The sequence below is a fragment of the Canis aureus genome, chromosome 4 (genome assembly GCF_053574225.1).
Source record: "Canis aureus isolate CA01 chromosome 4, VMU_Caureus_v.1.0, whole genome shotgun sequence".
Taxonomy (NCBI): Eukaryota; Metazoa; Chordata; class Mammalia; order Carnivora; family Canidae; genus Canis; species Canis aureus.
In genome coordinates, this window is record NC_135614.1 from 43329030 (window position 1) to 43356452 (window position 27423).

The 27423-nt window shown below is 48.2% G+C and overlaps 1 protein-coding gene across 1 annotated transcript in view; it reads right to left on the reverse strand.

Annotated features, from left to right (window-relative positions):
* The window catches only part of KCNIP1 (potassium voltage-gated channel interacting protein 1), a 338725-nt gene that overhangs the window by 265697 nt on the left and 45605 nt on the right, over positions 1 to 27423 (reverse strand). The window lies entirely within an intron of this gene.

Consider the following 27423-nt stretch of genomic DNA (forward strand, 5'->3'; position numbering starts at 1 on the left):
GGAAGCAGACCCTGAGACCAGAAGTTGTGTGCATGAGATTGATCAAGGAATTGTTTCCAGGAGAAACCAGCAAGGGCAGGGGAGAAGAAACAGAAGAGGAAGGCAAGAGGCCACATGAGGCTATGATCTCAGGTGTGATCCTATTGGATCTCAGGAAGGCCGCTTGTGCTCAGGGTTAGTCCTACCTCTGGGCAAGGGAGCAGGGCTTTCCCACTCCCAACATGGGCTAAGGTCCTGAAGAAGGGATGAAGGAGCATGAGATACACTCCCAGGCACTTCAGGCTCTGGGCAACTGAAAAAAGCAACTGTAGCAGCCTGGGGACTGATTTTGGGAGGGAATGACAGTTACGTGCTTGATGGGACTAATACCCAACCAGAATGGCTGCCTTGGCCTGATGCCAAAAGGTAGACCTAGAATTGGAACACGGGAATCTTGGCTCCTGTGACCCAAAAGGCTGGAAGGCAAAGCTCAGCACTGGCCAAGGGAGGAGGTAAGGGGTAAGGGGCTGGCTCAGCAGAGGATGAGAGGGAGAAGCTGGCCAGTGCGGGTCTGGGGGGGATCCAAAGTGCCTGAGTAACACCCAGAAGAGCCAGGAGAGTCACACACTTCTTGGGTGTCCTGTGCCTACTGGAGACCTGTTGGTGGAGCCAGTAGCCTTGCATTTCTAGAAACCCGGAGGCCGGTGCCAACAAGGACAGCAGAGGCTTCATGGGGGGATCAGGGCTGGGGATGACAAAATGGTGTGAAACCAGGACATCAGCCTCAGAGCAAACTCTGGAGAGAGTCCAAGCTTAGCCTGGTCATGAGCTGACAGTACAGGGCAGAGGGACCAGGAAATCCACTGCAGTGTGTCTCTGAAGACCGCAAAGGCCCGGAGTTAAGGGACAGCCGGAATGCTTTTAGGTCTTTACTTAGTTCCATCTAAGAGTGTGAAGAGGGAGGAGAAAGAAAGCACGGGGCAGTGGTGGGGGAACTGCCTTCCTGCCATGGGCCCCGCCCAGCGTGGCTGCTCAGGACCGGGGGACTGAGGCCAGCTTCGAAGGGGAGGGTCCGGTTTTGCTTGTCACACGGTGTCTTCTCTGTGTTCTTGCTAGTAGGCTCGCCCTGTGCCGGGCTCCAAGCCTCCTTCCCGGGCCAGATGCTCTGGTTTGAACCTTGGCTTGCTTCCTCGGTGGAGCAGTCGCTTCATCTCTGTGACATGGGCAAGTGTGGGTTTGTAGGTTTGTTTCAAGGACAGTGGCTGGCCTACTGAGAGCACACAGGTGTACTTTGTAAGCAGCCTAGTGGGCTTACTTACTGTGAGGCCTGGAGACAACGGCCTGGACAGGATTTGTGGATTCTAAGGAGCTGGGCCACAGTCACTGTTTCTGGTCTAGTCTTGTTCTCTGTGACTCACAATGGGGTCCATAAGCTGGTTGCCAACCAGGAGCCTGAACTAAACACTGCAGAAAGCAGAAAACAGGAAAACACACTCACTCACTCAGGCACTTGTACATGCCTGGGAACTTGTCGGATATGCAAACTGTCAGGCCCCAAAGCTGGGGGTGGGCCCAGCCCTGGGGGTCTCACTGAGCCCTCCCAGGGGAAGTCTGGTGTGTCCTCAAATTGAGAACTGCCGAGCAGGAACAGGTGGGCCTTCCCAGTTCTGGCCTCTGGCCTAGCAGCTGATCCCTGTCACCCAGCATGGAGCCTATCACCCTCTGATGTGGTTGCTGAGACCTTTCTGTTCATCAAGCAGAGCAGGACTTGGCCCTATGGGGGAGAAAGCTGACTCAGCCAGTGTTTTAGGCAATCTTTACCTGGATCCACATTCTCTCCTGGAAATGAATAGCCTTGAATGGCTGCATATTTGCATAATGGTTCTCTTGTCCCTTTCACTTGCCTTAATTAATTGTTTTGGAATACTACTTCCCTAGTCTGGTTGCCTGGAGTAGTGCCTCAAAAAATCACCTGGGCAGCCTGTGAAAATGCAGATGCCCACCCCCAACCAGTCCTCATTCCAGAATCCTGTAGTGTAACTGGAAGCTCCATTTGCAATCTACATAAAATTGAGATGAGGCCATGGTCTTGGCCAGTGACCAGGTACAAGGGTGCTGGTCTGATTGAGATCCAGACAGCTGCCCTACACTACCTCTGTAGCAGCCTGAGGGCACTGGGGCTGCTCCAGTGGTAGGAGGCCCCTGGAGGTGGAACTAAGAAGGTGATGGGAGGAGGGGGGAGAAATGGGGGTACTGGCCCTTGAAAGAGCATGCTCTGGGTGGTCTCCGAGAGGCCTACCCTAAAAAGCAGTAGTGTTACTCCCTAAGCACTGTGCAGAGCACTGTGCACATGGTTTCTCATTTCATCCACCTGTAAACCCACGGGGTAGGGGTTTTCTCTCTGACTTCACAGAGGTGAAGTGGCTGGTCCAGAATCACATCACTGGTCGGTATTAATCACAGTCCTGCTCTGTTTTGGAGTTTGTGCCTTTGGCATCATCTTGTTGTACCTCCTCCTCTTGGGAGAAAAAGTCAAAGACATAGCTCAGTGCCCGGCACAGAGTGAGCTTCTGGAAAAAAACAAACAAACAAACAAACAAACAAAACAAAACAGCTTAATGAACCACCCCTTCCAACCTCACTTCACAGATGTGGAAGCTGAAGCTCTGAGGTGTGAGCTCTCTGGACCTATAGATGCTGGGATGCTCTGCAAGAATTTAAGGGCTTACTCTCTGTTTGCAGCGAAACTTCTATATGCAGGCTAAGAGAATCCAGAAGACCTCAGACTTGGGGTGGGGGGAACTGGACAAGAGAGGCAGGGTGCTTCTGGCTTTCAGGGAGGAGGAGGGAGACCCTGAACCCAAGAGGTTGGACTTAGGTGGTAAAACCTTGCTAGGAAAAAAGGTGGGCGGGTGAGCAGGAGCAGGCGAGCCCGTGGCCTGTGCCGCCCTCTGCTGGTACAAGTGGTACTGGTCACAGTTGGTCAGGACCGGCTCTTGGGGCTGTCCGGGACTCAGGCTAGGTCACCAGCGGGATTGGCTGAGACCTGACCCTGGCCAGTTCCACTCCAGCTCAGACAGTCTCACATCAGCAGCATCCAAGTCCATAGATTGGCCGCTCGCTGGAGCCACGCACTCCCTTCTATTCTGTTCTTGGAGGAGGAATGACTGTCACTTCAAACTCCCTGTCAACCCAGGTCCCTGGTGCTGTTCCTCCTATTTGCAGGGGCCAGATAGCACCCTACCTAGAATGGCCCCGATTTGGGGGTTGGGACGTTAGAGTCCAGGGTTCCTCTCACTCCAGCTCCTGGAGTTCCTGACATTACTTGAACATTGACTATATTCCTGTTGCTTTTCTAAATATAATGAATACGCATTAAATATATACATATGAAGTCCTCACAACAAACTTAGGAGGCAGAACTAATATGATCCCCATGCCACAGAAGACAAAAATAGACACTAGTTTGAGATCCCACAGCCAGGAAGCAGTAGAGCAGGATTTGAACTCAGGATTTGGACTGAGGATTTGGTTCCTCAGTCCTTGCTCTTTAACCATGGCACTGCCCTGCTCAAAATAGGCATAACCCATGCAACTACCTCTGTGGCCAGACCAAAGCAAGGCAGCCCAAGGTGAGGCATCCAGGCCAGCAAATGGTGCTGAGGTGAGCAGGAGACCCCTCGGGATGGATGGAGATGCAGAATTCAGGGGAAGGAATGCAATGTCTCAGCCAGGTGGGCCTGGGAGAGGATCCCAGTGCTGCCCCTGGTGAGCTGGGTGACTCTGGCCAATTCCCTGCTCTGAGCCTCAGTGTCCTTATCTGTAAAATAATACTAACAACATTCCTTTCTCTGAGGGTTTTGGTAAATGTTAAATGGAATAAATAATGTGACACTCAGTAAGCCCTCAACAGAGGCAGGTTTCTTTCCTTTATTTGAAATTGGGCTTAAGTCACCAAGCCATCTGGAGGAGGCAGGAGTAATGAGGATGGAGATGTTGAAAATCCCTCCTGCTTACTGCTATTGAACATCCACTATGTTCAGCCAGATAACTCTGAATGGCTGTTGTCGGTGAGTGCCTTAGCTTTGGACTTCTTTTTGCTCCATTTTGATGATTCACCCATGAAGGTTTTATTTATTTATTCTTAAAGATTTTATTTATTCATGAGAGACACACAGAGAGAGGCAGAGACACAGGCAGAGGGAGAAGCAGGCTCCACGCAGGGAGCCCGATGTGGGACTCAATCCCGGAACCCCAGGATCACGCCCTGGGCTAAAGGCAGACGCTCAATCACTGAGCCACCCAAGTGCCCCTAGCCATGAAGTTTTTAAAAACACTGGCACCCAGGTCCTACTGATTTAATTGGACCCACGCAACATGAGATCATGGCTCCTCAAGTGGTTCATGTGGTGCACCTGGGATTGCGAGTGCTGAGAACAGTCCCTCCTGCCTGCTCTTATCCCATGTCACACTTACTTATCATTCAGATCTTAGCTCAGGTATCATATCTTCGGAGAAACATTCCCTGACCACTTAGACCAGGCCCATTTTCTTTGTTTTATACCATTATATATCCCTTTCCCTCAGAATTTATCTCACTTATGTTTATTTGCTTGGCCATTTCAATGTCTGTCTCTTTCAGTAGACACTTTTCTCATCTGTAAAATGGGGACCTAAGCTCTTACATCACAAGGTTCTTGTGAGGATCTAATAACAAACTGCAGGTAAAGAGCTTGGTTGGGGGGGGGGGGGTCTTCTAGGTGGCTCCAGGGCCCTAGGGCTAACATATGGCTGTCTTCTAATTTCCCAAAATAAACATCTGGCAGCATCAAGCGTGGGCCTGGCATCAGTCTCTTTGGATTTAGGCCATGAGGTGATCCTCAGGTCATCTGAACTCCCCTGATGGCGTGGCCTCACATCAGAGCCCCTACACTGTGGAATCCTGAGCCCTCTAGGGCCAACCCTGAGCTAGTATTCTTACTTTGTGTGCTCAGATTATTGGTATTTTTGATAATCAGATTATTTACTCCATAAATATTTATCTAAGACCCAGTTAGGTACCTGGCCTCCTCCCAAATGCCTTACATGTATCATCTCACCTAAGCAGTTTTGCGTTTAAATAAAGCCTGTCCCCCTATTACTAGTTAAAACCTAAAGTAAATGTCTATAGGGACAGGAGTTGATATAAATAAGTTCAGGGAGGGTTTTTGGGGGGAGGGGTGGTGGGAGGAATGGTCCTTCAGCTGTTGCAATCTCAGACCTCCTGGAAAAACTCCGCTCTTCAGCATCATCAAATTGTTTCTGCACAAGCACAGAACTGCCAGATTGCCCTACTTTTAAAGAGAAACCAGCAGTCTGCATTTTTATATGGAAACCTCAGCTTTTAGAAAATGGCCCAATTTGAAAAAAAAAAAAAGACATAATACCGTTGAGGCTAACCAAAACTCAGCTATAAGATGAATCTGCCTTTGAGCAGCCTTCAGCCTTTGAGGAGAGAGGGTGGGATGTCCTGGAGCTAGGCAGGGATAAGAGTAAGAGAAATCTTGGAGGGGGGAAGAGGGAAAAAAGAGAGACTCATCTCCTTAAGTCCACAAAGATGCTGAGCACATGGGTGGGTTGTAGAGATTTGGTGGGTGTGATGGGTCATTTCAGATGCCAGCTTGTCTGGGCTAAGGGATGCCTAGATTGCTAATAAAACATTACTTCTGGATGTGTGTGAGTGTGAGGGTATTTCCAGAAGAGTGTAGACTGAGTACTTCGCCAATGCGAGTGGTTATCATCCAATCCCTTGTTGTCCTGAATTGAACAAAAGGCAGAGGACGAATGGATTTCGTCTCTTTGCTTGACCTGGAATGTCTACCTTCTCCTGCCCTCCTCAGACATCACAGTGGATGCTCCTGATTCTTCGACCCTCAGACTCTGACTGGGACTAACACCATTGGCCCTCGATTCTCAGACCTTTGGAGTCAGATGGGTTCCTGGTTGACCAGCCTGCAGATGGCAGACTGTGTGACTTCTTGACCTTCACAAACACAAAAGCCAGTTCCTATGATAAATGTCCTCTGATTTACATCTATGTAGATCCTATTGGTTCTTTTCCTGTTGTGGAGAACCCTGAGGAACCCAGTGGGAGCGCCTGGCTCTCTGTGTACAGGGTCTGGAAAGCCCAGAAACAGCAGAGACTTGGAGCTCCACTGACTCCAAATAGCAGAGGCTTGGACTAGCAGGACTGTGGGGGCTTAGACACTGGGGATCTGTTATGAGTAAGAGTCTACGGATTGGAACCCTTTTCCCTGTTTTTTTTTTTTTTAAGATTTTATTTAGTTATTCATGAGGGACACAGAGAAAGAGAGGCAGAGACAGAGGCAGAGGGAGAAGCAGGCTCCCTGGGGGAGCCCCATGCAGGACTCAATCCCAGAACCCCAGGATCACGATCTGAGCCAAAGGCAGATGCTCAACCACTGAGACACCCAGGTGCTCCCCTTTTCCCTGTTTTTGTTTTCCACACCATCTAATATCTTCTTCTTTTTAAAAGATCTTTTATTTATTTATTCATGAGAGACACAGAGAGAGAGAGAGGCAGAGACACAGACAGAGGGAGAAGCAGGCTCCATGCAGGAGCCTGATGTGGGACTCAATCCTGGAACTCCAGGATCTCGTCCTGGGCCAAAGGCAGGTGTTCAACTGCTGAGCCACCCGGGTGTCCCTATCTAATATATTCTTATGTGAGGCTAGAGCAGGGGGAGAGCAAATCATTGAGAGAGGAGATGCCGCACCTGCCCAGGTTTCAAGAACAAACAACAGACAAATGGACAGACATTTCTTCCACCGCTGAACGTGGGGAGGACGACCATGGAGTGCTCCTCGCTCCCACCACAAACGGTTGTCCAGTCAATGGAGGAGAAGCCTGCACCGTGACAGGCAGCGGCTCAGCCTGGGAAGATGATGAGGCCAGTTGGTTTCTGTCGAGCCTGTAAACTTTAATGTTCACTTCGATTCACAACCCAATTGTCTGTAAAATGAGGCCACTTTTGGCAGGTCCCATAATTAGAATCCATTTCTCTAACTCAGAGGCAAGCGGTTGAACCTGTCTGCCAGCACCTACTGATGGAGTCAGTGGGAGAATCTGCCCTGGGGGAGAGGAAGGACGGGGAGGGACAGGGTGGGACGGGAGCCTGCTTGGATGCAGCCAGCTGTGCCAGGAAGGCAGACTGGGGGCAAATTCTGGGATCGAGGAAGCAGTTTGGCCCCCTCCCTTTTGGAATTGGTGAAGACGTCAGTTAAAGAAAGAGCTGAGAGCCCATAGCAGCCACAGTGACCACAGTAGTAGCCACAGCTACCATTCCTGGGTCACTTCTCGGGGGCTGGGAAACTGCACATCATCTCACAGAATCCCCATGATTCTAAGTTCTAGGTCCATCTCTGCTACTTCCTGACAGTGAGCCAGGGTTCCCAAGGTGACCCTTCACTTTAGGCAAGCATCTGCCGACTGGTTTCTTTAGGCACAGGGCTGCAAAGGTGCCCAACAGGACTTTCCAGGCCTTGGCTAGAAATGAGTATTTAGGAAAGTCACCAAGCACCAAACAACACTAAGTGCTGCATTAGCCACCCAGGGTGTGACAGAACCAAGGAAGTAACAACATATTGTCCTTTGGGTGGAATAGTAGCCCAGGTAAGGAGGGTACAAATGAACTGGGCTTTGAAGGGTGTGCAGAAGTTTGACAACTGGAGAAGGTAGGGGGATATGCTGGGCAAATAGAACGAAAGCATCAAAGTGTTGGGGGAGTAACAAGAGCTTCAGTGTGCTGTAACCTGAGGTATAAGAAGATATGTGTTAGAGGGAGGGTCATAAGAGACCAGGCTGGAGTTGGGTTGTGACAAGCTTCTCAAGCTTCTTGCCCTGCCATGAAGCTGGATTTTATTCCCTAGACCCTGGGGACTCACTGAAGGGTTTTTAGCAAGAATGATTTATCCAATCCAGCTCTGTGGTCTACCATGTGCCCTCTGGTGGCTGCTGTGGAAACCGGCTGCTGAAGGGATATGAACGTGGCGGGACCAGGGCAATGGAAGGTTACTGAGAAGTCACCTTGCGTTTATAGAAGGGACTGCCTAGCACATCCAGCTGTCCTGTGATGAAGGGGTGGTGTCCAGGAGTAACAAGTTCCCCATCAGTGGGGGGATCCAAGCGGAGGGGAGGCCTCCTTTGGTTCCTTCTTGTCCTGAGACTCCTATAACTGAGAGGATGTTAGGAGAACATCTGTGGCTGGGGTGCAGTAGAGCAGGCCTCTCCACGCTCGCTCCCCCCAACCCCTGCCTCATCACCGGGGCGCCTGGGCCCCACTGGGCCGCCCTGCTGCGGCTCACTCACTCAACAGCTGTCCCTGCCCCCCTGATGGCAGAGTCCAACTCTCACGACAGGGTTGACAGACCCCAGATACTTTGCCACACTCCCAGCAGGTGAGTGGGGGCATAGCATGGAAGTCGGTGGGATCAAGGGGGCGCCAGGATGGGGCCCATTTTCTTTCCCACATAAAGGCCGGAAGCGAAGGAGACACACACCTTCCCTCCTGTCTGACGTCGGATGGAGTTGGTTGTACGAGGCTGTGATGCCTGCGGCACGCTGACCTGTCCTGGGACTATTGACAGGACAGCAGGCTGTGGCAGAAGCCACCCGAGGCTCGGCACGAGGATGCTGCAGAACCTGTGGCCCTAAGGTTGCCCACACTGTGACCTTTTGCTCTGGAAGGCAAGGAATAAGGGGTTTAAGCGATTTTTAAGTCAGATACTGTTTCTTGCCACTACATTTGGTCAGTCAGGGGTATTGTTTTCATAAAAACACAAGATGAAATTAAAGAGAGGCCCGGCCCCAGGACACTGGTAAGCAGTGTAGACCCCGACTTACACTGTTGTGTGGAGATGGAGGAGGGCCTTGCACCCTACATTCTGCATTAGGGGAAAACCCCTTCACCCTTTCTGCCCCTTCTCTCAAGCTCGGGTGCTTGCCACATCATCTTTCCCAGCTTCCTCTCAGCTCTCGATTTCCTTTTCTCTTATGTGGAGCAATTTAGATTTTCCTTAACTTCTTCGCTAAGGAAACCAGAGGTACCTGGTAGGACCCATCCATGTGGGGGGAAACAGGCTGGAAGGGAACATCGGAGCATGGTTTGGCAGCATGAGGAGGAGTTCGCCAAGCCAAGTAGAGGAGGGAAGAGGGCATTCTGGAAGTAGGGAACTGCATTTGTAAATCTCACAAAGCTGTTTTCTTTCTATCATACACCGAAAATGCTAAACTTGAAGTCAACCCATAGGCCTCTCTGGAAGGCTCTGGGCAGTTTGCTGACTCTGGGGGTGGGGATCAGACCCAGAGGCTAGAGAGAGTGTGAGCAGAGGTGATGTCTCCGGGTCTTGGCAGCCTGGCAGCGCACTGTCCCGTGGGAGGCAGGGGAGGGAGGGGGGACCCCACTCTCAGGAGGAAGATGAAGGTGACGGACCTCTCTGGCCTGGCCCGAGAAGAGCCCTGGCACCTGCCGCCGCTGGGAACGCGGGGGGTTGGGTGCAAGGGCTCCCGGGAACAGCTCCCTTCCACACTCCAGCGCTAGGCGCTGCGGTGGGGGCCAGGTCTTGCCACCCACTGGCTGTGCTAGCCCCGAAGTCACTTCCTCTCCCTGTGCCTTTCTCAAAACTGGGGAAACAGGAATGCCCATGGAGACAGGATTAAGCGATGTGGTCGTAGCTACGCTGCACCTGGCCGGTCTCCAGAAGAGGGTGGCCATGAGCTACGCATGCCTGGCTCAGAGCCTCCCGCCCTTCCCTGCGTCCTAGTATTAGCTCCTAGCGGGGGGGGGGGGGGGGGGCACGGCAATAGAAGGGCAGGCTTCCAAATGGGGCCCGGAAATGAAGCAAATAGGACATGTGGGTGATGAACAGGTTATCAACGCAGCGGGTATTATTAAGAGCTGCCTCCTCAATGGTGTGCATGACAATGTGAGACAGAGCGTGTGAGCACAGTGTCTGTAAAGCCCCCCCAGCCCCTCCCAGCCCCCCCACCCAGTCCCTGACGCCCAAGGAGCTCCTCAGGTGTGGCGGGGCCCTGAGGCTGCAGAGACCAGAGGCGGACAAGAAGCGCCCCTTCCCTGGAAGGGCTTCGTTTCAGAGTCAGTGCAAGAAAGAGGAACTACCTGTTGTGATGAGGAAGGGACTTACTGAAAAAAACGACGGTCTCCAAAGTCTCTGGAAGGGCCGGAGAAAAGGCCTCAAGGGAGACCCTGGAGCAGCGCAGGACTGACCTGCCGGGGCCACTTGCTCTGAGGTGGCCGCTGACTTTGCTGAGCTCAGGGGCCCGCTGCTGGGGCTGCAGGGCAGGAAGCGGGCCCCGGGAAGCTGAAGGGCAGAGGGTGGAACAGAGCCACGGAGAACCTGTCTCCAGCACTTGGTCTGCCAGCCAAGAGCTGCCACAGGAGCAGAAAGGTGGCTTCTGCCTTCCAAAGCTTGCTCAAGCCTGAATGATGTCCAGGGTCTGGGCTCCAGGAGGTCTGGGGTCAAGCCATCCAACCTCCACTGCAGAGCAAGGGGCACTTGCAGGAGGGGTGGGTGGGGTTGGAGCCCAGTCAGGGCCAGCAGCTGAGTCTTTCGCAGTCATGATGGGGTGTCTTCAGCTTGGTCGGCACCAGCAGCCTGCCTCATGTTCTGTTTTCTCTTTAGACTCAACCTTGCAGAGATAGGACACTGGTTGTCTCTCTGGCCTGTGAATATAGGGAACCCCAGAGGGTCTCCTGAATTTTCTCCATCACCTCTCTGCCTTCCTCCGTGACTGACATCACCTGCAAGGCTGGGCTACCTACAGGGAGCTTGGACCTGGAGGTGACAACTGGCTTTCAGATTCAAATCCTCTCTTTCTAGGGGCCAGGTGAGGGTTACTCTGTCTGGATGCAGGAGAAATGGATGTGGCAAGTCGATTCATTTATTGAATTGATCTTTATGGGGTACCTTCTATGTTTCAGACGTTACTCTAGGGCTAGGGAAACAGTGGTGAATAGCTCAGATATCTCTCATGGAGTCTACGTTCTAGTGAATCAGAATATAATAAGCAAGTCAAGAAACTGAGAAAGGAATCAGTGCTTCAAAGTAAATGACCCAGAGCTGTGTAATGGAGAGAGTCTAGGTGAGAGCAGCTTTCGGTGGAGGGTGCAGAGGGGTTTCTGGGAGGTGACTTTGAACTGAGGTGGATTGACAGGTTGGAGTCTGCCATGGCAAGATCTATGCAAAGGTCCTGAGGTAGGCAAGAAGGCAAAGGTGTCTGAGGATCAGAAAGAAGCCAGGATGTCTGGACAAAGGAGGGAGGTAGGGAAGAGCAAGCAAGTGTGGCAGATGTCATTTCAATGCAAGGTCTTGAGGGCCATGGGGGGAAGGTTGGGCTTTATTTTGAAAGTGGAGGGAAGCCATTGGATGCTTTTAAATAGAAGAGGGGCATGGTCTGATTTATGAGGTGAGTGGGGGAATGATGGATTGAGGTGAGCAAAAATGAGAGCAGGGAGGCTGGCAGGGGGCCAGCATGGTAAGTGGTGAGAGCAGAAACTTGGACTAGGCTGCTGGCCCAGGAAATGGAGTTCAGGTCAGAATCTCTGATCCTCTCTCATCCCCTAGCCCCAACTCAAATGAATCCTTAGTTCTTCAAGTCCTGCCCTGGCCTCTGTTGGTCTCATCATTGCCAAAAGGCATCATGAGATGTGTGGAGTTTGGGGGCTGAAGTGATGTTGTCCTTTGTTCTTGGAAAGACATGTGTGATGTGCCAAGGCTCAGCCAGACCTGGGTTCAAATACAGGCCCTGTTTCTTACTGTGGGGCCTTGGGCAGGTTACTTAATTGCCATAGGCCTCAGTGTTCGCATCTATAAAATAGGGGAATAATGCCTTCTTGTGGTGAGGATGAAATGTGAGAAGCCAGCACAATGGTCACACGCAGTACAGGGCCTCCAGAAATGTCTGCTTCATGCCCACCATACAGTCCACATCCCTTCACATGCGCTCCTGCTACCCAGCATGCGGGTAGGGAGGGGGAGCCACATGGTCTGTCTAGAAATCCCCCAGTAATGAAAATGTCAGCAGCTGAAGAAAAGGAGCCGAGCTCTGCTCTGACGGTGGTGATGGCAATGAATGATTTATGTCCAGCCTAATGGTTACATAAGCAGCTGTTACATTTTAAAAGCATCATGCAAACAATATGAAACATTTATTTAAGTGGTTCTGCACTATGGGGAATTTGATTTAATCAGCCTTTATTTCTGTTCTCATTAGAATGAAGTCTGGCAACTCTAGTAGACAGCCCTACCTCCATTTGGTAGCTTCTAGCTACTGAAAGCAAATATTTTTACTGTGTCACAATTAAACATTTATGCAGCACCCGGCTCCCCATCTGGCCTGCGGATGGGTGGGGTGGTACAGTGAATTCATGCCACGAAAGTCTCACACGGAATGAAGCAAGAAGCACCCCCGCATCTAACAGAATTAATAAAGCATATGAAGAGCCCATTTGAGAATGAAGAAGTTTACTGATTCATAACACTTCTCGGTTGTGCTGGGAGCTGTGCGTAGGTAATCTGAGGATTCTCTAGGTGGGCTTTCTATCTTCATTGTTCTGGCCCAGGTGGGATATTTTGTCTTTATTTTTAACTCTAAGACCATCACAAGTTACAAACCATGGAAGAGGCTAAAAGAAGCCTCTGAAGATGATGGGATTTTCTTGAAATTCCACTGGGATATCCATGAATGATATCACCAAATTTAGGACAGGGATTCCCCTGGGGAGAGACGGGGCAGCTATACAAGATGGTTTTTTTTTTTTTTTTTTTTTTTTACTACATTGGCAATGCTTTATTTTTTAAGCAGGTGGTGGCAACATGCATATCTTGTGTAATTCTGTAGATCTTTTTGTATCCCTAAGTAGTGTATAACAGCAATAGAAAAAAAGAAAAATGAATTTACTGGGTAAAAAAAGTGAAATTCCAGTCTTGGTTCTGCTACTATCTTTGTGAATCTGACTCACCTCTTGTCTTTTTTGGGCCTCAGTTTCCCTATCTGTGCAAAGGCAGAGTTGGGCTACAGCAGTGTTTTTCAAAGTTTGTTTCCTGAATCACTTCTTTTTTTTTTAATTTTTTAAAATTTATTTATGATAGTCACAGAGAGAGAGAGACAGAGAGGCAGAGACACAGGCAGAGGGAGAAGCAGGCTCCATGCACCGGGAGCCCGACGTGGGATTCGATCCCGGGTCTCCAGGATCGCGCCCTGGGCCAAAGGCAGGCGCCAAACCGCTGTGCCACCCAGGGATCCCTCCTGAATCACTTCTTAAGTGATGTCCCTTAGAAAACAAAACAAAGCAAAGCAAAACAAAAACAGTTCCATAGTTAAATAAGTCTGGGAAATGCTGTTTACTGTCTGCACTCTGGGAAAATCATAGTATGTTAGAGGTTCTGAGAAGTCCTGTGGCAAGGAGGTCTGTTTTGTTAAATACCTATTTAACCATCATGAGGTACCAGTGTTCTATAAAATAGTCTTTGAGATTTGTTATTCTGAATTAGTTCAAAGATCCTTTTCAAGTCAATGTTCTTGAAGTTAATAATTTAAGCCAGTTTTCAGCCCCTGAGCAGGATAATCTCTAACTATCCCTGGCATAGAGAACGAGGACATCCCGGCCCATCACTTTTCTCTAGGTTAGCCAGCTGAGCATCTTTTTTTCCTGTGCCTGGGCTCATGCCCTCCCACTGGTGGGAAACTCTTTCTCAGCCATTTACTGCATATCTAACATATCTGTCTTTCCTTTCTCCTTGGCTCCCCATCTTCTAAATGCAAATTGTCCAGATTGCTTATTGCTTAGTATAAGATGATAAAGCTGAGGACCAGAGAGGTTGTGTGGCTGAAACATGGTCACACAGCCCGGGAGTGTCAGGACTGAAACCAGAAGGAAGTTCCCTTCTTGTCCTCCTCAAATGCTTGCTTTATATCTAATTTGCATCCCGCCCAGTGTTGCAATTGAAGGACAATTTAAGTCCTTGCTTTCTATCATGATGCTGTTTTTCTTGTTATTGTTTAGCTGTGACGGTTTTGTATGGCTCCCCTGGGAAGACTATAATCTCCTTAAAGGTGACCATCATGTCTGTGTCTGTACAAAACCCAACACTATCCTGAGGATAGTAAGGTGCTGACAACACTCTCAGTGCCAAGTCAACGAATGCCCCACCTGCTTCTTACTCTGCCTGCCAAGCCATGTTGGTGCCAAGCCTCCTCTCCGGAGTGATGCAGTTATATGATTTTATTCGTACAAAGCCATGTTTAAGGCTTCCCCTCCACTGTGGGGGTAATTCCAAAGTCTAGAATCACATCAGCTCTCATCATAGGTTCATAATCTATTATTCACATTGGGAAAACTTTGGTAACCGAAATCCTTGAGTAACTGCACCCAATCTGAGTGAGAAAGGTACAACTTGGAAGAAACCAGGTTTTTAGCATGGATTAGAAGAGAAGCTGTATATTATCTGGGGAGAAGTCCTTCATACAGCGAAATTAGGTGTGAAAAAAAGCTCTTTTTGAAGGACTGTTTTCAACACATCCTGAAAAAACTTTTTTTTTTCTGTGTCTACGAAAGGAAAATGAATCGCAGCTGAGGTTCACCAACAGCGTGTTAACCTGAATTTGCTCCATGGCTGCATATCTACCCTGGATACTGACTCCAAAATGACATCCCCCTCCCCTCAAGTTCTTATTTGGGGAGCTTATCTGGGGACCATTGTACTGGGTGCAGAGAATTTTGTTCTGAATGGTTTTCCAGGAGAGGAGCATCTGTCCACTAGATGGCAGTGTGCCTGCGGCCAGCTCTCACCAGGTCTGCCAGACTGGGCGGCATCTGGGGAGGGTAGCCACTACCACATGTGGCTATTGCCCTTGGAAGGTAGCTAGTCCCAACTGAGGTATGTTCTATGTTGGTGGGGGGGGGGGTGCGTGGAGGCAGGGAAAATGTACAATATCTTATGAATAATTGTTTTCCATTGATTGCATCGCATGACATGTTGAATATATTGGGTTAAATAAAATATGATATTAAAGCTGCTTTCACCTGTTTTTGTTTGCTTTTTAATGTGGCCACTAGAAAATGTATATGGGGCCTCATTATATTTTTGTTGGCAAAGAAAAGAGAACAGAGTGTGTGGGCAACATGGTGATGGGACAGCTGGGCAGAGCCAGCATAAGGCTCTGTGCAAAATGAAAATATGCAGGCTTTGGCAGATGACCAGCTGGGCTTGAGTTGTGGCTTCTTATTTATTCTGGACTCATAATTCAATCACTTTACGCATCCCCATCCCCATCCCCATCCCCATTCAATCACTTTAGGCATCCCCATCCCCGTTTTCCCCATCTGTAAATGGGCACACAAATGTTATCTGCTTATATGAAAGTTGAGAGGCTTAGCTGTAGGATAGCGGTAAGCTGTGGTTCACACAAGTCTGCATCCCAATGCAACATCCACAGCACCCTCTTCAGTCCCAGAATTGTCCCAGTTAAAGTAATACATTCTACAGTCTCCCTAGTTAAACGAGAATATGAATATTGAGCACCTGGCACATTGGAAGCACATAGTTTTATATACAAAAGATCATACAACTGAGATATGAAAGATGCTGACTTCTGTGGCTCCATGCAATTCTAATTTTGAGCTCTACTTCTGCTTGCAGCACAAAACTCAACCTAGTCATTTTCTGGCAAATTCATTATTTCAGGATTGTATTCAAATTCAGAGTTCTGTTTCCTCTCTTCCAGCATCTAAGCCTGGGGGAGGTCATGCAAGTCGACAGCAGCAGGCAGGGAGAGGGGATTTTGGCTATTTATTTGCTTTCTCCACCAGATGTTGTTCCTCCATTTCTCTGGTCATCGTGTCTGTGGCTGATGAAGTCACGGTCCACAGTACCTCATCTGCTGTGCCACCCCCCTCCTTCCCAAAATCTCTGTCTTCGTACCTTCCTAGGGACTGGCTTTTGTTTGTCTCTGCAAAGGTTGGGACCGGAGGCTGACACTTATGTAAGCTCCTTCCTTCCTCATTCAGACGACGACTTTACACTGTAGAGCAGGAGCCTTTGGTACACAGCCTTTGTGACTACTTAGATTGAGACCCCTGGCTGAGCTCATGGGATACAGAGACAAAAATAACACCGGCCTCTATGACAGCACAGTCTTAATCAAGTTACTTACCCAAATGCCAACTGGGAAAGAATCACTTCCTAGAAAGAAGTACAACCAGATTAGGACTTTGGAATGGGTTGCTTATGGGAAAGAAAACTGTGTGGGGATCAGCTTTGTTGAACAGCCTTGGAGGGACACTTGGAAAGGTGGTAGGACGTGATCCAGCAGAGGACACAGTATGAGCAAAGACTTGGGGGTGTAGGGCCACAGCTCAGTTTGTTCAAAGGGTGGAAGATTGAGGCATTTGGGTTTGGTCGCTGTGGCCCTGGGTTTTGAGTATGAGAGTAGACAGGACCAGAACTGTATTTCAAGGACCCTTTGCTGGAAGTCGCACATAACACAGATTGAGGAGGGGAGGTGTGGAGGATATGGGAGGCAAGCAGACCCCACCAGGAGACCTGGATGTGGGAGCCAAGTGGAGAAATGGCGTGAAGGGGTTGTTTGAAAAAGACATTGCTGAGGTTAACTTCACAGGCTTTAGGCACAGAAAGGATGTGACAAAGAGGGACAGATGAGGATGATTTGAGGTTTGGAGAGGGTGGGAATGGAAGGGAAAAGAAGAGAGAATTCAGTTTGGGAATAAATGTTGAAGTCGTGTTTTGGGCATGAGTATTATGAGTTCCCTGGTTGTCCAAATGAAGATGTCTGGTGGGCAAGACCAGACCATCAGGAGAAAAAGTCAAGTTGGACAGGTCAACTGGAGAGTCATTTTATTTTAGAGAATTATGTCTAAGGAAAAGAATAAAAAGCAAATAGGTAAGTGTATGAGAGTCTCAACCAGAAAAAGATGACATACTAAATTGTGGTGATGTAGGAGAGTTTATCTACAAAAGGACTAATGACAAAGGTGTCAGGGGGTGGAGAGCACAGGAAGAGCTGGACAACCTTGCTGTCTCCTCTCCCCACACTGGGAGGGGAAGCTCACCAGCACCCAGCAAATAGGGGGTTGTGTAAAGTCAGGTACCTTGAAAATGGCTGTCTGTCCAAGTGACCTCATGGAGAACAAGCCAGGTGAATGTATACCCTGGCCTCGGGCTCTCCCACCTCTGATCACCTGCTTCGTCTCCCCATTGGCCAAAAGCAGATCCTCGGAGATAAACAGAAGGCTCCCACAAAGTAACTGTAGCCCTGATTGTCAGAGAAGATGCGAATTCCTCAGGAGAGAATGATTTCCAGCTGCTTATTCTTTTACTCAATACATTTTATTGGGTTTCTTTCTTATTACAAACGTAGTACATATTCATTGTCGGAAAATTAGAGATTATAGACCAGCAAAAAGAAGAAATTAAAAATCATTAGCAATCCCATTGCTCAAATCAAATCACTGTTTATTAAAATGCAATTTTTCTGGACTTTTCTATTAAATATGTAGTGTAGATGACTTTCCATGTTGGTACATATGAATAATGTCATTGTGAGCAGCTCCTTCTATATGGAGGACCCACAACTTATTTGAATAACCCCTCTTAATGGAGGTGCAGGTTGTGTTCTACATTTTAAACGATACTGCATCTCTGCCACTGAATATTTATATCTTCTTAGGCTCAGGATATTATACGCTCCTAAGCATGGAATTGCTGAGGCAAAAGGCATGTTAATTTTAAAAGATAACGTGCAATATGCTGGTATTAGTTTAAAAAAGAGAATATAGTTTAAGGGTTAGAGTGTGGACTTCCTGACCTAACTTGATTTAGAATCCTTAGCGAGTCTGGGGAAATTAAATAATCTCTCTGGGCCTCAGTTTCCTCACTTATAAAATGGGGCAAATTGATAGTATGGACCTCCGGGTTTTGCTGTGAGGATTCAGTGAGTTATTATGCATGATATGCTTAGAATAAAGCCTAAAACATGGTAAATATCCAAAACAAAGTGAGCTGTTATTATTACCCAAAGTCTTCTCATGCAGGAGATACTGAGTAGAGTTGTTCATATTAAATGCAGAAATCAGCTTTTTTTCTTAAAGTCCTCCAATACCAACCCAGCCATAATGTCACAGCACAGGATGGGGAAAGGAGCTCTGGTAGAGTGGAATTAATACAACCCAAGGCTCCAGGATGGCTTCACTGGGCATAATGAGCCTCTTCGATGCTCTTTCCTATGTATCACTTCTTTAAGCGGATTTCTGTGAAGAGCTGCAAATAGACACTCCAGGCTTCCCTTGCCAGGACTTGATACTGTAAGGGCAGCCTATGTCCTTGCAAAGGGTGGCAAGCTTTTCCCGAGAAAGAAACACCCTCAGCAGTTTTGCCTCCTGGATGGAAGGACCCTCACCTACCCTGAGATGTGGCTTGGGGGGGTCACATCAACTCTTGCTTCAGCCTTGAGAGTTCAGACCAGATTTAAGAATCCTCCCCAACACTGCCCATTGTGGGGCTGGAGAACAGAGAGAAGAAAGAGACAGGAGGCCAGGGATACCTTTGGAGGCATCTAGGGGGTCTCCAAAGGGCTTGCTGTCACTCTTAGAATTAAAGTCTGCACTCCTCAGCTTGGTCCCCCAGGCCTACAAATCAGGCTACTTTTTGGCTCTCGTGCCCCTCCTATCTCTCCCCCATCCCTGTCTGCCAGCAACCTTCCACATGCCAAGTGTAACCTTGCCTATGAGCTTTGCAATGGCTGTTCCCTCTGCCTGGAATTCTCTTCCTCAAACTTCCTGTGGCTGGCAGCTTTATATCCTAGAGATATCACCTCCAAAGAGACATTTCCTTGCCTTCACCCATTCAACAACATTTATTGAGAACTATTAAGTGTTGGGCACTTCTAAACCCTAAGATAGAAAGACAGTCAAGATAGAATAGGCCCCTTATGGAACTCACACTCTAGTAGAGAGAGGCAGACAACCAATAAACAAACTTATGCCTGGGAATTATCAGAGAGAGTTACGTGCTTTGCAGATAAATGAAGTCCTGTGGCAAAATGGAGAGCTCTGAGGCTGGTTTGGACCAAGTGGTCACAAGGCTTTCTGAGGAGGTGGCATGGATGCTGAAATCTCTCAGAAAGAAGAAAGCATCTGTGCTCCCAGGGAGGTTACAGCAGTAGTCTTCAACTTGGGAGATTTGGCTCCTCAGGGGCCATTTGGCAATGTCTGGGGACACACTGGACATGTACCCTGGACAACATGGTTGTCATGACTTGGGATAGGGGGTTGCTACTGGTATCTAGTGGATAGAGGTGAGGGATACTGCCAACTGCTACACAATGGACAGGACAGTCTTCCACTACAGAAAAAAAAAAAAAAAAAGATTCTGCCCCAAGTGTCAGTAGAGCTGAGGTTGAGAAGTGAGAGCTATAGGATAAGGAATCCAAAGATGAGAAATATACGAGGGGAAATATGAGGGAGAGACGGACAGCAAACAAACAAATACAGAAGTGGGAACAATTAGCAAGAGAATTTCTCCCTGGAAATCCAGCACATCCCCTCACTCAGAAAAATAATGAACCAATGCCCATATGGGTTATCCCAATTAACCCATCATGTTTGCTCCTAGAAAAATAAAAATTTGACAGGATATAATATTTTATATTGAAATTCAGCCAACGTGACAACACTTACGAATCATTAAAGATACACAGAAACAGAGATGTCTGGGTGGCTCAATGGTTGAGCTTCTGCCTTTGACTCAGGGTGTGATCCCAGAGCCCTGGGATCGAGTTCTGCATCAGGCTCCCCACAGGGAAGCCTGCTTCTCCCTCTGCCTCTCCCTCTGTGACTCCCATGAATAAATAAATAAATAATCTTAAAAAAATACACAGATGCTGAGTTCATCATTCAAAGCTCCTTCCATGAATATTTGCCAAGTACCCACTATGTATCAAACATTAGAGACCTTACCAGTACACATGGAAGCAAGAAACAGCCAGAGTGGGAAAGTCTGGGTAAATTCAAGACATTTCTTTATTCTCCAAAAAATAACCATCCTATTTTTGGTTGAAGAGATCAGGTAGGTTTTGATAGAGAAGGGATAGCAAATAGTTATTTCCTTCTTTCACACACATACACACACACACACATTTTATATTTTATATTTATAAATCTTATATATTTTTATATTTTTAACATTTATATCATTTTTATATTTTATAAAATATATATTTTATATTTATAAGGTTGAAACTTGGATCCATCCAATAATCAACATCTACATGTAACATTTAATAGAGACCTTTTCCAGAAAAGCTGTCATTAGGTTGATTGCATGTCTCAAAATAGATTTGGCTAGATATAAGAAAGGATTATTGTAAAGGACATTTACGAGTCAGCTCCCTGTCCCTTGCCTGGGGCAGACATTGCTAATTGACTGCAGCACTCTTGACTGGATGCAGAGCTGTGGACCTAGCTCTTCATGATGCGGCATCCTGGCGCTCAGCGCCAGTCAATCTAGGTTACCATGAGGATGAAACATTTTAGCCTTCTATGCTGACTGTTTTGTGCATCATGTCATTTCTTCCCCAATCTCAACTGGTGCAGCTGTTTTTATGAAACCTTAGCTCAGAAGTGGTCACAGACACAGTTAGACAAGAATTAGGGAAAGAGGATGTGTAAATGGCTGTGGTTTGTTGATTTCCCTACAGGAAAGAGACATGATTGGTGCTGAGTTGGTTGATGGCTTTTGCTCCTCTTTGCTGTGACGGCAGGTCCCAGGGGGAGGCTGGGCCGATGAATGGAGGCAGCAGAGTCTATGATGAAGCGGAGCCACAGTCAGGAGACCATTTTTATATATTTATATACATACGTCGTGTCCAAAGGGCTGGGCCGGGCAAAGCGGAGAGCCCTGGAGCTGAGGGCAGATCAGATGTGAGTTAGGAGTTGAAGGCTGCCAGGAGACGCTGAATGATATGGAATCACCCGGCTCCCCCATTCAGAGCCAGCTCCTGGTTCCTGCAAGGATGGTCCTGGGGGCCTAATACCATGGACCAGAGCTAGAAACTCTCTTGCCCAGACCACTCCTCTGCCCCTTCCCTGTCCCTTGCCCAGCACGAACTGTCACTGTCCTTGCACTTTAGATAAATTACTCCCTTTAATGGAGCTCAGGCCTCGAGCCACATCTCCTCCCTCCCGCCTCCTTCCTTACCATTTCCCAGGCACGAGCACAGAACGAAATAAATGGCAACCAAACACTCCCCCAGGAAATTCTGAAACAGTTTGGATCTCTGCTTGCACTTGGAGCCTGCAGACAAAGAAAATGAGCTCAAAGCACCGCCCCTCATCACTTACACTGGGATTCTAGAAGGGGAGAACTCAGAGGCAACCCCTCCATCTGTGCCAGCCTGTGCCATGCTCCCTTCCTGTCATTGGTGCCCTCATTCATAAATGGTACATGGTAAAACCTGTCCTCCTTCATACGAGAATCACGTAACATTGGGTAATCCGTGTGGTACTTTTCAATTTATAAAAATCTCTCATCTCGGTTAATTCCTTGATCAAGCCCCACACTGTGACATAGCTACTGACTGTTATTATTCCCACCTCACAGACAAGGAAACTGAGGCTCAGAGAAATGAAGAGTCTTCCCCGAGAGAGAGATGGGTAAATTTGGGATGCGGATCCATGTCTTCTGACTGCAGGCCTTGAGTCCTTTCCCATATGACACAGCTGCAGTGTAAGTGCTACGACATTTCAATTGAGTGTGGCTATGTTTGGAAAGGTTTCATTAGGACAGGAAATGACCCCACTGAGTGCCAAAGGCGGGCATAATTAATTTGAAAGTGTTCATTGCCCTTCTGACACCAGTGAGTAGGGCACGGAGGTACTCAGGCCAGCCTCCAGCTGCTCAGACCCTGCAGGCCTGCAAATAGCAAGGCATTGCCCTGGTCGCTCCTTGGTGCTGCTCAAACTGATGTCACGTGTAAGCCACAGACTCACAGATTCACCTGCCCATCATTCATTCATTCATTCACTCACTCATTCAACAAATCCTCATTGGGCACTTAGCATGTGCCAGGTGCTGCCCTAGCACCGGATACACCGGCCTGTGAAATAGATGACAATCCCTACCTGCGTGCACTTGAAATGCGGAGGGCCTGTGGGTAGAGGGTGACGGGGACAGGTACACAAAGTAAGTCAAATAGAGAGTATGTCAGATGGTAACAGGAGCTGGGAGACAAGTGAAGCAGCGGCATGGGGTGGCAGGTGTTTGGTCTAAATGGGGTGGGGGGATGGAAGGGCATTTCAATGGGTGGTCAGGGAAGGTGTCATTGAGAAGGAGGCATTTTTAAAAAAAGATTTTATTTATTTGAGAGAGAGAGCACGAGTGAGATGGGGGCAGAGGAAGAAGCAAACACCCCGCTGAGCAGGGAGCCAGATGCGGGACTCGATCCCAGTTGGACACTTGGACACTCGGACACTCGTACCTGAGCTGAAGGCAGACGCGTAACCCACTGAGCTACCCAGGCGCCCCTGAGAAGGAGGCATTTAAGCAGAGATGAGAAGGAGTGAGTCGCATAACTGGAGGAAAGGAAAGCACTCCAGGCAGAGGGAACAGCTGGTGCACAGGCCCTGAGGTGAGAGGCAGAAGAGGGCAAATGGGAAGCCCGGGAGCTGGGGCCGCTGGCCCGCTCTGCGTTGTGCCCCTAGAGGGAGCTACGTCCCAGTGTTCTCTGTCCTAGATGGTGCTGTAAGAATCTCCAGAAACTATTTTTTATATTCCCCAAATGAATGAGACCATATAATGTTTGTCCTTCTCCAGTTGACTTACTTCACTCAGCATAATACCCTCCAGTTCCATCCACGTTGAAGCAAGTGGTGTTTGTCGTTTCTAATGGCTGAGGAATATTCCATTGTACTTGATGGGATGAGCACTGGGTGTTATGTTATATGTTGGCAAATTGAACTCCAATTAAAAAAAATGTAAAAAAATAAAATAAAATAAAAATTTTTTAAAAATTAAAAAAATTTAAAAAAGGAAATATCAGAAAGGGAGACAGAAACAAACAAACAAACAAAAGAATCTCCAGAAACAGTTTTTTTCCATGGGGGTTCCCTGATATCCTTGGACAAATGTCTAGAAATCAGATTTCTAGATCAAAGAGTTTGCCCATTTTAGATGGTAAGAGTCACTTCCTGAAGCCTTGTCTTGTAGTATTTTCCTTCTTTCCTTTCTCCACCTCAGGACGTTTTGCTTACAGACTCACATTCAACTTCGCCCAAATTGTTGGCTTCCTGCTACGTGAATGTTCAGAGACTTCAGCGGCCACCGCTTGCCCGAGGGAAAAGGCTAAACTTTTTGGCCTGGCAGTCAAGGTTTCTCCCGTCGGCTCCCGACAGGCTTCTCCCACCTTTTCTTCTGCTGCAACCTTACACATCTACTCACTTCTCCAACAGACATACCCCACAGTCCTTGGTCACACCTTACCTCTCAACCATGTGTCCTTTATTGTCACCCAACATTTATTCATTCAGCAAGCACGTATCATCACCTGTGAGAGGCAGGCTCTCTGTTAAGCCCTCAGGACCCCCATATGGGTACGATTAGGGCCCAGTTCTGGTGCCTTTCCCATTTCTCTCTCTGAATTCCTCCAGCCCTACTAGGATTCCACCTACCTTAGGAATCTCCTTGATCACCCCAGAGCCCGGTCAGCTCCCTCCTCTCACCTCCTATAGCACCTGGTCTCTGCCTCTCATTTGGCACTTGGCCTGAGTTTATTTCCACGACCACTAATTATTTTTGATAGCTTTGTGTTTCAGCACTCCAACCAGACTAGAGCTAGGAGAGAACAGAAGGCTGTACACCTTGTTTTAGATCTTCGTGATGCTCTCTGTGTCTTATAGATTATCTGGCACATCATACTTGCTTTTTAAATATCGTCTGTTGTGGATTTGATCATTCTTCACCTCTACTCAAAAAACACTTAATAAAATCCAAATTCCTTAGCCTGGTACTCAAGATCTTTACTTTAGGACCTGACTAGACATTACCTCCTCCAGGAAGCCTTCCAGGAATGCTTATCTCAGGTTGGTGCAGTGCCATGCCCTACAGACACACACACACATGCACACGTGTACACACACACATGCTCCTCCGCTGTCCTCTGTCACAACAGCTGTCTGCAAAGTGGTTGAGAACTTGGTTTTCAAAGGCATAAACCCCTGGGTTCTAACTCAGCTCTGCCACATACGGGCTGTCTGGCAGTTCCCTCAGGCCTTAGAGCTCCAGCTTTCTCGTCTATAAAATAGGCATCATAATCACCTTTGCCTCTTGGCAGGGATAGAGGGCCATATGCTGTGAGAAAAAGTGAGCAAATGCTGCCAAGGGGCTCCAGCACCGTGCTTGGAAAGCCGCGGTAAATTAGCATCTTCTCGCTAGCCACATAATGTGTCTGCGTGCTCCCTGGGGGTAGTCCGGGGCCGGCTTTGCTTCCCTCTGAATGGATGGTGCCCTTGGGGGTCTGGGACAGGGAAGATGTCTCATCAATGCTTGTTGGGTGGGTGACCATGTGTATTTACCTGTCACCCCAGGAAAACAGAGCTACAAGCCCGCTGATAGGGCCCTGGGAAGGGGTAAGGCCTAACTTGGGAGTGAGCATGACTCTTGGTGGGGCCCTGTTTCACGGCCCTGCCAGGCTTCCTTGGGCAGCGTTCTGAGCCAGCCTCCACATCCTTCTGCCAGACCCACTCAGATTCATTTATACTCCACTGAGTTCCTCCTTTTTATCTTGATCCAAATAATGTATATTTTCCCATTATAATTTAATTTTCTCTCTTCTCTCAAACCAGAGCACTTTGCCCATAGAGATATGGGCCACTGTCTGCATTTATAGCATCCTTATTAATCCTGCCCTGACCTCTGGGTTCAGTGCTCAGCCTGGGGAACAGCTTTAGTTCTCTTTCCACAGGGCTTATTAAAATGCTTTTCTTTTAATTGATCTAAAACAGAAGATGAGAAAAAAAAAAAAAACAGCTTTCCTTTTCCATTTCAGGGTGTAGGAAGGACACTGCAGGTATAGCTGTGTCGTGTTTGCAGTGTCCTGTGTGAAGGACTCAGGGGACCTGCAAGGGGCAGGCTGATGAGGCAGGATGGCTGTGGTGGGGACCTCACAGACCCTCCAAAGGCTTTTCTAGATTTCTGATGGTGACACTCAGGCTTAGAACAACAACAACAATAAAAGAGTAAAATTGAATAACACTGTGGATTCAAATTTGGCCATCAGTAAAATTGTCCTTTAAAAATGCTCATCATAGGCACCTGTGTGGCTCATTCAGTTAAGCGTCCAACTCTTGGTTTCGGCTCAGGTCATGATCTCAGGGTCATGAGATCAAGCCCCATGTTGGGCTCCAACTTCAGCAAGGAGTCTGCTTTAACACTCCCTCCCTCACTGCCCTCCCCCCCTCCAGCCCTGTGCATGCTCTCTCTTTCTAAAATAAGTAAATAAAATCTTAAAATAAAATATTGGTCAGAAACTATGGCTAATCTTCTAGATACTTACTACATGCCTTGAGCACTTACTATGCCTTAGGCTCTGCTCTAAATGTTTCCTGGGTATTCGTCCCTCATACATCTGAGAAATATAATATTTTTTCCATTTACAGGTGAACATATTGAGGCACCATGAAGGTATGCAACTCAACCAAATAACCTAGTTCTGAACAGCAGACAGCTGTGGCTAGCACACATGGATCCCTTCTGGAACTGGTGTAAGACCTTGTTCTTTGGGTGGTGGTCCAGTGGCCAAAGCTTGGTGATAGAAGTGTTGGGTGCTAGTCCCCCTTGCCATCTTGGACCGAAGACCTTGCGTAGGGTATAAACCATCCAATACTCCATGGTGGCTCTGGTAGCAGAAGTGGGATCTGAACCCAGACTGGCTCTGGAGTCTGTGTGCAAAACTCCTATACAACCCTGCCTCTGCTGAGCTGATTCATGGGGGCTCTTCTGTGCCTGAGTTACCAGAGCTGAGAGCAGAGCTGGGGATGGAAAAAGAACTCAGTCTTGTTGGTTTGCTAAGAGCAACTGGTCAGGAGGGTTCATGAACATGTTGAGGGCCCAGGACTAAGCCCAGAGGGCAACTCTCTGGGGTCTGAAGCTCCTGAAGGCAGGTCTTAGGTGAGTCTCTGTATAGATTTGTGTAGGTTAGGAACCCACTCTCTGATAAGGGGGGTACAGAATGACACTGCCAAGTTTGAGATCTCAGTTTCAGGAGATGGCATGGTAGACAAGGGCGGCATGGTGTTAAGCATCAGACAGACCAGATTTCTGTTCCAGACCCGCCTCTCACCACCTGTGTGACTTTGGGTATATTTGTCACCCGCCACGCTCAGTCTGAGGATGAAACAAGTTGTTCTTCTTGGGTACCTAGAACAGTCTCTCCACTCTGCTCCCCCAGCTCTTTAACTGTGAAGGTATTTCACACTCTGAAACCAACCTACCACACCAACCATCCTTCTTGCCCCCCTAGGCCCACAGCCCCCTCACCTGGAGAAGTGAACAGAGTTCCTACTGTGTGCCCAGAGGGTCTCTGCATGAGTGTTTTAATAAGAAGGAAGGTGATAGGGGAGAGTTCTGGAAACATTTTACTCCCAGATCACCTGGGCTCTGGACGGCTGGGAGCCTCTCCTCACTAACCGCACCATCCCCCCTGGGCACACAGGAGTAGGAACTCAGCTGAATGAATCTTCACTCTGCTTCTCTTTTCCTGTGCTTATTTTTCTTTTCAACTGAGACTTTGAACAAGGGCTGTGGTGACAGCCAAGAAAACATTCTTCAAGGAGCCAGAGAACATTTAAAATATTGTTTTCCCTTTGCCCCAATAAGAACTACCAAAAATAACACAAGACACTTGGATGGTGACCATTTCCTCCTTGTCTGGCACACATTGCAGGGGCTGGGGGTGGGGGGGACAAGTGTGGTCCTGATAGGGTATTCTGGATCTCCCAAATTTAGGATGTAGGATAATTCTGCTCACACCAGCACCTCTACTGAGTTACATCACAGAGAGATCACTCACTCTGCCTTTGGTGAAAGCAGATTACAGGCCAGGGTCTGGCCGAGCCCAGGAGACGATCTGAGGAATAAGGGACACATTCGCACCCAAGTGCCTGAGCAGCATATCCCCCTCTGATGGGCCCAGCCTGTCTCGTGGAGGCCCCCACAGGCCAATGACTCTTCTGTAAGTAGTTCCCTCCAGCTAATAATAACAATAATCCGCTTCCATCATCCAGCTTCCTCCTCCAGTAAATCCTGCCCATCACTGACTACTAGGGGAATTTCATGATGACAGTAAGGACAAAA